Consider the following 9,970-nt stretch of genomic DNA (forward strand, 5'->3'; position numbering starts at 1 on the left):
GTCCCCTATTCCCCTCTTTCATTTTATATTACACTTTTGTAATTGGAGAGACTCCTGCTAAAACTCATAAATGATTCTTTGTTGTACATAGGTTATTGTAGAAACATATGCTATGTACAGGGGCACCTGGGTGGCTTACTTGGTAGGGCCTGCCACTCTTGACCTCAGGATCATGACCCATCTTGGTTGTAGTGATTACTTAAAAATATAATCTTAAAAATAATACCCTATGTACAAAAGCCTATTGTTTTTGTATATCAGCAGTATAACCCATTAGCATACTGAATTGTTTTCCAAGTGGATTTTCTATGAGTTCCTTTATGTTTCCAGAGGTATACTTGTATCATATGAAAACATAATTCTAGGTCTTTCTTTCGAATTCCTCTGCCATTTTAAATGGCCCTGGCTAACCCTGCAACACAGTGATAAATAAATAGAACGGGTGATCACGTACTTTTTTTACTGTGGTTTTCTGGCCTTAGTGGAATATCTCTAGTGATTTCCTATGAGCAGGATGAAGACTTTGTTTTCTCAAGTTTGGAAAGATTCTAAAGAATTTCCTAGTGTTTTGATTTAACATTCTTACATGATGAATTCTTCCAAAAAATGTTTTTGTAACTGTGAGTAAGATTTCTTGATTTCTCTTCATAAATATGATGAAGCATACTAATGAACTTCCTAATAATGAATCATTCTTGAATTGGAGACACAAATTTCTTTGCTCATCATATTTTTGTTGTATTTCTCAGTTTGGGGCTACATTATTTTACATGGTACCATCTGTAGGAAAAGGTGACATCTTTCTGTGGTATTCTTTTTGGTACAAACTTTAGGATGCTTTAGTTTCAGAATTTTATGTGATGTATAAAGATAATTTGGAAATGTTACTTCCTCTTTGATGTTCTTGAATTGAGTAAGTAGCATTAGCTTACCTGGTATTTAAAAGAATGGAAGAATCTGGCGGCTAATCTGATCCAGGTGCTTTTATTCATAAGGGACTCTGATAAATGTCTTCCTCTTCTCTATGGATTTTGATCTGTTTAAATTCCCTCCTACTGAAGCCAATTTTGGTAAAATGTATTTTCCTAGTACATGTCCATTTTATGTAGGCTTTCTAGTTAATTTGTTTTGAGTTGGAGAAGTGGAACAAGTTATTTTTAATCTCACTTACTGACCTCATGTCCTTTATTTCCCTTCATTGAAAATTTAAAATGAATTGCAGATATTGAAAATTTTAAACATAGAAAATCCTTCTTGAGTCATTTGGAGGATTCTTTCTCTCTACCCATAAGTTAAATGGTGGTGGTACTTGGGTCTGAAGACTAACAAAGAATTAGACAGGAGTAAAAGAAATTCTCAGGGAGGCACAGAATTCAATGAGGCTGGTCTTTAGTGGCTCAGACCTCGGCATTTCCTCTTCCATGTGAGACCCTGTCTGCTTCCAGAAATAACGGAAAAGGAAGAGTCTCTCTCAAACACTCCAACAGTCACTTTGGATATGTTCACTAGAAACTTCTAATAGATCCTGGTAATTAAAGAGTTTTTCAGAACCGTTCTCAGTTCCCCAAGTGTTAAATTATCATTGTCACTACAGCTGACATGATGACGGCAATTCTTTGGGGAGGTGAGGTCACAGAATCACTAACCTCTATCTCAGGGTTTGGCTTCCTCCCTCCCACACATGCTTTGCCTGCTACTTTACACCCAGCTTCCAGTGTTGGCAGCAGGAAGGAGTCTGTGAGAATCTTCTAGTTTAGTGTGAGAGCACAGTCTCTAAGGTTGGGAGATGCGGCAGGAATCTGGGTAGGTGAGCATGTCTGGGAAAGAATCTTCCGGCACAGGCTGAGCTTGAGAGAGACTGCTCAATCAGTGCATGACTGCTGATGATGTAATTCACCAAAATCCTCATTGAAGGGGTGCTTTGTGTTTGATCCAAGTGCTGTCAGAGGCTGAATTTTATGCTGCTTCAAGATTATAATTTCAGGGAGTACTGGGGTGGCTCAGTCGTTTACCCATCCAACTCTCGACCTCAGCTCAGTTCTTGATCTCAGGGTCATGAGTTCCAACCCCTCACTGGGCAGGGACAGTCTACTTAAAAAAAAAAAAAATCATACTTTCAGAATTTGTCTGCTATTCAATGCCATGAGCAAGAGTCACAGAGACATGTTCAGGAGCAATACTGGGAGCCCTGGGAAGGCATGTGCATGTTACAATAAGTATGATGGAACTAACTGAAATACCTGATTCACAGCAGAAACAGTGTGACTCAATGCGAATTGCTGAAATTTACTCTTCTGTAACTTGAGTTTCATGTGCTTAATGGAGACAGTAAATGTGTCTCTACTGAAAATCTCTGTGGACTCTTGATATGTGAGAGAATCTTCTTTCCTAAAATTAGGAAAGATCCTTTAAGAAAAAGATAACATAGGGGCGCCTGGGTGGTGCAGTTGGTTGAGCGTCCGACTTCAGCCAGGTCACGATCTCGCGGTCCGTGAGTTCGAGCCCCGCGTCAGGCTCTGGGCTGATGGCTCAGAGCCTGGAGCCTGCTTCTGATTCTGTGTCTCCCTCTCTCTCTGCCCCTCCCCCGTTCATGCTCTGTCTCTCTGTCCCAAAAATAAATAAACGTTGAAAAAAAAATTAAAAAAAAGAAAAAAAGAAAAAGATAACATCACTATAGAGGGTTTTAAAGAGCAAAGTTAAGGACTTTATTTTTACATTTTAATTTCATTTTAAAATAATAAATTAATTTAAAATATAATCTCATCAAGAAAAAAAAAAGCAATTTTAAGCCATGTTTCTTCTGGTGAAAATCACTTCAATAGTATTCCCAGCTCACCACTCACCTATCTTGCTTTTCAATTCATTAGATGCCCATGATTCCAAGTCTTCAAATTCCATATTGCAGATTTGTTTTATTTACTTATTTTAATAGCTTTTCCAAATCAAATATCAATTTGAGTTTCCATTTGTTTACTCTAAAACAAGAAACATACAGGGATGTGATCTTTAAATAGGATTAAGTTATTTTATGCCCTAACATGCTTTATCACTATGTGATATTTCATGTCCTATATGTTAGCACACAGTGCAGTTCAGCACAATAATTTGTTATGGATGCCATTGTCCTTTTTGTCCAGGAAAAAAATGAAATGAGTTCAGCTACTATCCTAACAGTTGTCTACATTAAAGAAATCTGACTGGCTCATATAAAACTATTCAGTGCAAGTATAATTTATTAAGACCTTTGAATCTTCACTCCTTAGTTATATTCGTTATAAAGGATACTTAAACAAAAGTGGGAAATGATCAAACCAGGTTTATTAAATAAAATAAATTTAAAATATGAGAAGGCATCTGTATGTGTGTTTATGCCCATAACGAGGTTCCTGGCAGACTATAGTACAGTAGGAAGCATTCGTGTCATTGCAACTAGGCTACCCAGGTTCAAATCCTGATTCTACTGGTAGTTACATGAGTCACTTAACTTCCCATGGTTAAATTCTCCTTGTCTATAGAATGAGAGTAATGTTAGTTCCTAACTCATAGGGTTGTGAATATTATATAAGTTATAATAGGGAAAGCAGTAATAACAGTGACCCACACATTGTAAGTGCTATAAAAAGACACACACGTAACTTTGGACATCTCTTAACAAAAGACAATATAGTTTAGATGTTCATTCTGAAGGGGAAGGAAAGGTAAGCGGACATTTTATTTTCCACGAAGTCTGAAACACCTTTTCAGGCAGAACTAGCTGCCTGTGAATTTGAATACTGTGTTCTAAATAATGATAGAATGGCCTCAGTGCATTTGTATATAGCAGTGATATTCCTATCCCACATTGTCATTAGAATCCTGGGCAATTTCTCCCTCTTCTATCATTAGATGTCCCTTTGCTTCAAAGGATGCAAGGCAAACCCATGAATTTGATGCTCAGGCACTTGACTGTAGCCAACTCCTTGCACATTCTCTCTAGAGGAATCCCAGAGACCATGGCACCTCTAGGGCTGAAACATTTCACCAATCATTATGGATGCTATGTTCTCTTATGTGTTCACAGAGTGGCCAGAGGTATGTCCATTTGTGTCTTTCAGGCCATCAAGATCAGCCCTGGGAACTCAAGGCAGACAGAGCTTAAAGTGAAAGCTCCAAAATACATTGGCCCCTCCACTATCCTGTGTAGGGTGTTCCGCATGTTCGTAAACATGTTTTTTTCCTATTTATATGACTGGTAAATGGAACAACAAAACTATTACCAAAAGAAGTGGTTTGGTATATTCTGCTTCACAGCGTAGAGACAAGATCACAGGCTCATTAGATGCAGCAATGACCTCTTTCCATGACATTTTGTGTTTGGGACACATGACCCTGCCCAGAAACTGTTTTTCTCCTTCACAGGCACAAACAGAGGGTCCAGGGTATCATTAGGAATAATCTCTCCCCGAGACCCTCCAGCGATACCGTGAGACCAGAGCTACCCAAAGCATCCTTGTTTTGGTGACCACCTTTGTACAGTTTTATGCTGTTTTGTCCATCATTTGTTTACTTGGCTCTCTTGGATAATTCTAGTTGGTGGCTGGTGAATGTCGCTGTACTAATCACTGCGTGTTTTTCAATACTAGCCCTTTGTTCTCATGAACCATGACCCCACTATATTCAGGCTGTATCTTGTCTTCTGTGGAGGAAATACTTAATTCCCTATCTCATCAGGGAATTATGAATCTTCTTCCACCTGTTCAGTCGTGGATGCATTGAGACCTCAAAGAATGTTAAGAACAAACATGTGCCATCTTCATTGCAGAGAGAGGGGTGAACAGAACACATTGACACTAGCCTAATATGAAGTAGTAAAGAGTATGGTATGTGAAATCTTCTGTAATCAATATGTGTGTACTTTTATAATTGTATTTTATTATTGGTAATAGTGACTAAGTTAAGATTCCATAAAAGAGTCCTGAAATACTGTGAACATACTGGAAATATGTTTGAATGTGTAACTTTCAAATTAAGATATTAAATTTTCCAAGACATTAAATTCCAATTATCCAGGAATTGTAAATCCTGATTTGTGATGCAAATGGCCTGGGGTGAAGGTGGAGGGAAAACTAGGTTTTACTTATTGTTGGCTTTGGAGGCTATGTTGTGAATATTATGCCTCATATCTAAGAGAAATTGGAGATGTTTCAATATGATAATGTTTATGGAGCAAGATGAGGGTATGAAAATATTTTCTGCTCAACATTTGAAGAGTAAACTGCAGTGGACAAAGAAGAACATAGGAAGAGTTGTCAGCTAAATTTTTCAAAAAGTGCAGGTGTGAGGCAGCCAGTAAACAGATTGGGTATGTGGGAAAAGACTGATTGGACTGTTGAGATGTTTAGAAGGTAGACTGTTCTGTGTTAAATCTTGATGGCAGTTGGATGTGTTGGCTAGGAAGAGATTTCAAGATGGACTTCTGCTTTTCCAACCTGACGATACAAGATGTTACAGAGGACCATTTCATCAAGCTTGGTGCAGGAGACGAGTAGCAATTTGAAGGTGGAGTATATGAACATATTTTGTTTAACAAGGGTAGTATTGCTTTTGAAAACACCACCAAGGCAATGTAGACACCATTGAAAGGAGAAAAAGAAGAGAAAACTGCAACCTAGAACTATTTAAGGAGGGCCTGACTGGCTCAGTCAGTATAGCATGCATCCCTTAATCTCTGGATTGTGACTTTGAGCTCCATATTGGGTGTAGAGATTACTTAAAAATAGAACATTTCTTAAATGAAATATTTTAGGGGTACGTAGGTGGCTCAGTCCATTGGGGATCTGACTTTGGCATGGGTCATGAACTCACCATTCGTGAGTTCCCCCACAGAACTTCAAAAAGGTGACTGGACACCTGTGAAAGCCACCTACATGATCAGATGGAATCACTCAGCAGCACAGCCTCTGGGGAGAGTTAGGAGTCTGTCTGGAGATTGAGTTCAGTCATATGGCCAATGATTTAATCATTCATGCCTAGGTAGTGACGCTTGGATTAAACACCTGGAGAAGATACTGGGAGTTTATTGGTGGGGGACAAAAGCTACTGTATGGGGAATCCTCCCAAACCGTGCTCTATGGATGCCTTCATCTGGATCTTTACTGCTATCCTTTACAATAAAATGAGAAATGACAAAACTAAAACAATTTAGTAATGAGCTTGCTGTCTTTTATTCCAGGGAAGACAACCCTTGATTGAGGGGAGGACAGAGCCTCACATGCAGTGAGTGGAGTGCTCTTCCTGGGGGATTTGGGGCAAGATTGAGTTTTAGAAGAGGCAGTGCAGAAACAGTGCATGATTGGCTGGGAGGTCAGGGATTTCCTTAGAAGGAAGACTAGCAGGTGTTTTCTAGGGCATGGTCAGCTACCTGAAACTGAGTTGGAGGACTATGATTGGCTCCCTTGCTGGATGTGTCATATAAGAGCAGGCTGATTTAGGTTTAGATTTGTGATGTGAGTGGGGCCACTGGGGTGGCCTCCATTTTTGTGGGTCCCAATATATGAATTAACTTGATCAAGGATTATCATACATATAGCAATTTCCGAGTTCTGTGAGTCTTTCCAGCAAATATTGAAGACCAGGGCTCAGAGGAAGCCTTAAATTTGTAGTTGGCTGGAGATGCACAGGAGGTTTGGGAATGCCTGACTTGTAACTGGTGTCTGAAGTGGGGGCAGTCCTGGAAAGGACTTTGCCCTTAACTTGTGGGGTCTCTACTAACACCAGATAAAGTCAGAATTACACTGAATTGCAGGACACCCAGTTGGTATCAGAGATTTGGCAACAGGAGGCAGGAGCTCTTTCAGGTTTGGCTATTATGTCCCTTTGATATGTCCCCATTTTTTTTTTTTTTTTTATTACTTCCTTACTCTTAACATTCTGCCATTACAAGATCCTCCGGCCACATCTTGTATTTTCCCTGCTCCTGCCATAGAATCAGCCATAATTACAAGGAGACTTTTTTTTTTTTTTTTTTTAAGAGAATAGTGTTAGAAACCAAGATGTGGGTGCTGAGTGTTCTTGCTACTGGGATGTCACTGCTGTTAAGACTCTCTGAGTAGACTGACCTGGGAATAACCTATTCATACCCATATCTATAGTTGTCTCTTTATCTGCCAGTTTATTTGCATAACTACAGCTAACTGTTCTCATACTGATGTCCCTGACTCTGTTCCCATACTTCAGGGTTCATTTTAGCCTTTCCCCCTTGCTTTTCTGTCCCTATCTGTATTTACCAAGTACTATGGCATCTTATGCCTTTGAAGAGTTTTGCATCTGTTTCTCTACGGTCCCATGCTCTGTGCATACTGCCTATAACCCCCTCCCTCTAGCCTCATTTGGAGCTCGCTCTATCACATGCCTGCAACCTTCCAACTCTGCCCCATTCACTTGCACCTGCAGTGGCAATGCTCACAGCACTTTAAGATATTGCACGTGGTAAATATCATTTTTGGGGGTTGTTGCAGGGATGGAATGAGTAAAAAATGTGAAAAGTGCCCCCCATTTTCAGGCATCCAAGGTCAGGAGATTCCTGTATTCTTTCAACATGTGAGCACATTGTGGAGACACACATATGCATGCAGACTCTTTTAATGTAATTACATACACGGGACTGGGAATGTAGGAGTACGGGACGAGTGTGTGTAAATGTGTGTGCTTGTATTTCACGAGTGTGTGCATGAGTGTGTTTGCTGTGAAGTGCATGTGAGTGTGAGTGGGTAAATGTATATGGCTGTGCATTTGAGTGTATGTTGCGCATATGCATGTGTGTTTGCATCTATGTGTAATGCTTGTGTGTGTGTGCGTGTGTGTGTGTGTTTGTGAACTAAGGGATGTCCGCCATCATGGTCTAGTGTCTGACTTGGAAATGTGGAGCATTTGATTACATATTTGTTTGTAGTGAAAACAAGGGATTAATTAGGATTTTCATGTCATTCTGGTGAATGTGCCTCTTTATGATTAGGAAATAGATTTCATTTTCCCCAGTCATATTGCTTGGTCTTGAAATTACTTTGATCTTAATATAGCTATTTTTTATAGCATTTGTTTATCTTTTGTTCAAGAGTTTACTTTGTGTCCTTAATTTGTGAATTTCTCATAGGAAATATTGTGTTGTCTTTAAAAAGTCCAATTGTCAGGGGCGCCTGGTTGGCTCACATGGTTATTGGTGTAAGACTCTTGATTTCAGCTCAGGTCATGATCTCATGGCTCTTGAAATGGAGCCCCATGTTGGGCCTACACTGACATCACAGAGCCTCCTTGAGTCTCTCTCTCTCAAAATAAATAAAACTAAAAAAAAAATCCAGTGACAATTTTGCTTTTCAATGGGCCTTTAGATGATTTCGTTTTACAGATAGATTTAAATTATTTTGCTCTTGCTTTTATAATGTCTCCTTTGCTCTATTCCCTCTCTTTCTGTCTTCTTTGAAATAACTGATTTTTACAGATGGTTTTAAATCCTTTACTGTGGTTCACTGTTGTTAGCTCTAAGTATTGCTTTTGTTTGCTTTAGGGGTTATCCTACACAGATGACCACAGTATACCTTCACGTGCATTTATACTTCTTCATACAGAGCATCCGACCTTTCCTTTCCACATGGACTTCCATTTCTCCACTCCTGCCCTGTGCTACCATTAGTATAGGTTTCTTTTACATATGCTATACACATATACGCTAGACTGTTAGTTTCTTTAACGAGGCTTAAAAATAGGGAAGACAGTTTTTATTTACCATATAGTTACTATTACTATATAGCGCTCTTAATTCCTTTGGGTAGATCAGGAGTCTGCCACCTACAGAACATGAGCCAAATGCAACCTACTGTCTGTTTTTAAGTGAAGTGTAACTGGAATGCAGCCACACTCATATTTAGGTGTTTTTGACTCAATAAGGACATACTGGAAGAGTAGTAACAGAAACAGTATTGCCTACAAAGAATAAAATATTTACTATATGTTCCTTAAATAAATGTTTGTCGACCTTGCACATAGTCCCATTCTCATCACATCTGATTTAGTATAAAATTGGGATATGAAACATACTGAAAAGTCAATTTTATAGTCAAAATATTAGGCAACGCTGACACAAGACTGGTCTCAACTGGAATAAAACTAGGAATAATTGGGAGTTACTAGGTCTTGAATTAGTGAGGAAAACATGAAATATGCGATATTGTTACTATTCAATTTGTAAGTACGGTACCTTCTTACATGTAAACAATTTTTTTTTGATGATATTGACATTGAAGATATAACTGGGGCATAAACGACCTGACTAGTATTACTTGGTACACATTCGTAAGTGGAAGAAGCAACATACCCTTGGCTGAGTATAAACGTAGACAACAGGAAAAGCATGTATCTTAACAAGTCCTGGGATCAACTCCCTAGACAGTTTTCACAAATGGTATTTACCATCTTTCCATTAATTCATTACCCCACCTCACTGCTGTGTTCTCTCAATAGTGGTAAGGCTGCCATAAAGAAATAGGTCTGTGCATTCTCCAAACAGGTCATGGTTTTGGATCTATCACATATGCTCCTAAGCCTTCTGGGGAGTTTTGTTACTAAAATTGTACAAATTCTAACTATAAGGTTTCCCAAATTTTAAACGTCTCCAGTAGAAACTTAGCCTCACATTTCACCAAGCCACATGCCAATTGTGGGTATTCCTGATCCACCGTAATTATGTTCCCATTGTGGTGATTTTCTGCTTCTTTCCTACACCCACTTGCCCTTCTCCATGTGTATTTGCATGATACTTTCAGTGGTCTGCCCAAAGATGACCTCAGCATGTGGGCATTGCCTGAAAATGTTGTTTAAATTAGGAAACCCTGTCAGCCGATCATTACATATGAACACGTTTATGGTATTTATCACTATCATATTTTATCCTTATAGACTCAACCTTATAGAATATAAGTTACTTGAAGACAGGGAG

At 39.0% G+C, this 9,970-nt stretch overlaps 1 pseudogene; it reads left to right on the forward strand.

Annotated features, from left to right (window-relative positions):
• The first annotated feature begins 3,795 nt into the window (after positions 1 to 3,795).
• Positions 3,796 to 4,645, forward strand: LOC112850884 (vomeronasal type-1 receptor 2-like; annotated as a pseudogene).
• Positions 4,646 to 9,970: the final 5,325 nt, after the last annotated feature.

Source organism: Puma concolor, chromosome E2 (assembly GCF_028749965.1).
Source record: "Puma concolor isolate L17-30 chromosome E2, mPumCon1.1.hap2, whole genome shotgun sequence".
Lineage (NCBI taxonomy): Eukaryota > Metazoa > Chordata > Mammalia > Carnivora > Felidae > Puma > Puma concolor.